The sequence below is a fragment of the Tupaia chinensis genome, unplaced genomic scaffold (assembly GCF_000334495.1).
Source record: "Tupaia chinensis unplaced genomic scaffold, TupChi_1.0 Scaffold145879_1, whole genome shotgun sequence".
NCBI classification, from domain to species: Eukaryota; Metazoa; Chordata; class Mammalia; order Scandentia; family Tupaiidae; genus Tupaia; species Tupaia belangeri.
Genome location: NW_006205736.1, coordinates 8,419 through 10,054, shown reverse-complemented (window position 1 = coordinate 10,054; position 1,636 = coordinate 8,419). Strand labels below are relative to the sequence as shown.

The window sequence follows — 1,636 nt, the reverse complement described above, 5'->3', positions numbered from 1 at the left end:
CCCTGGTCAGGTATGGAAGTCAGACTATATAAAACAATATTGAAAGAATTCATTTGGGATCAAAGAAAATCTCTGGTGCTATTCATGTCATTGGTTTATTAACCTTCGTTCTAGCCAACTGGTTTTTATTTCACATTTTTTCCTTTGCTAAAATTGTAATTTCTCGTGTGTTCATTGGGAAACTCCACTTTTATTTATGATTATTAACTAGTTTGAGCCCTGACGTATCTACTGTTGATTGACTTTTTATGAAAACCCCTGCACTGTGTTCTATGGTGTCTCTTTGAAGGTCAGGGCATGGACTTCCCATTGTCTCAGGGGTCATTTGAGGGCACTGATAAGCCCTCTGCCTCTGATAGGAGACCTAAATTTGAGAAGAGTTAGACAGAAAAAATAAAGTGTTCGTAATCCATGTGCCCAAAACATGCAAGTCAGACTAAACCCCTATCCTTCTCTGGCTTTAGCAGACACAGGAGCCTGCGCAGTGTGCATGAAGAACAGCAGCTCAATGCCTCCTGAGGACCAGGACAAAGGAAAGGTCAAGGCTGACTTCATATTCCTTGTAAGGATTTCTGGAAAATTTGTCTTTTTCTGTGACCTCTAGCATACCCTCATTCATGATGTGTCCTCTGATATTTTAGCATGTCTTTATTTGTCAAAGTGCAAAATAATCTTCTATACAAATCTTCAGACTTCTAATAATTCGAAGCTGTTGTCAATGGTGGAGCCTGAAGAAGCTTTTTTACAAGCTGAGGACTGCAGTTTAACCTCTACACTCCCAGCGAGGAGCATCTGCTTTGTCAGCCAATGAAGCAGTGGGCTAATAGGGTCTACAGGCTGAGCTGGTGTGGACTTCTGCTCGGCCTCCTGCCAGCTCTGTGACTCTGAGTGAATTCTCTAGATCCCCTGAGGTCTCTGTTCTCTTCCATTTAGAGCCAGTATTCTGTTAGGTGTGTTTAAGTCTGATGTAGCTTGTAGAGTTCTGAGAATCAGAGACAGGACATAGAAGGCCTGGGGAAAGCTCTCCTATTGGTGACTTTTACTATATGTGAGGTGAGTGGGTTTCCTTTTTTTTTTTCATTCCCTCTGTTCCTAGTCTGTCAGACAAGATTCTGCACAGTAGTGAGGGAGACATGGGGCTGGCATATACATAGATGGCCCTCTGTTTGCTCTATACCTCAGTGTCTCACATTAGTATAGTTCCTCTTAAATCATTAAATATGTCATTAGGATTTTTTTTTTTACCTTCAGGTTTTTTTTTTTAAGTTACATAATGCTAAATTAACAACCCCTCTTTTTGTGTGTTCACTAACTCACAAAATATATATAGCAGTATAATGTGAATCTATTTCAAGATATAATATGTTATGTTACCCCAGAAAGTGACCTCATCCTCTTCCCAGTCGAACCCTGCTCTCATCTTAAGTAAAAATTTGTCTATTCTAGAATTTCATGAAAAATAGATGCATGCATGCCATGTATTTTTTGATGTCTCCCTTATTCTGCTCAGCACAATGTTTCTGACATTATTCATGTTGTTACATGAATCAGTATTTTGTGGGGACATGTTTAAGAGAGAGAATCTGAGGTGTGGGGACATGCTCTGAGCAAACACCACCTGCTCTTTTGGGGTTTG

The 1,636-nt window shown here is 40.1% G+C and overlaps 1 long non-coding RNA gene across 2 annotated transcripts in view; it reads left to right on the top strand.

Moving 5' to 3' along the window:
- Positions 1 to 472: 472 nt before the first annotated feature.
- The window catches only part of LOC102478617 (uncharacterized), a 7,691-nt gene continuing 6,527 nt past the window's right edge, over positions 473 to 1,636 (top strand). For both annotated transcript variants that reach the window (XR_337420.2, XR_337419.2), the window contains exon 1: positions 473 to 562. This is a non-coding gene — a long non-coding RNA (uncharacterized LOC102478617). The remainder of the gene's footprint in view (positions 563 to 1,636) is intronic.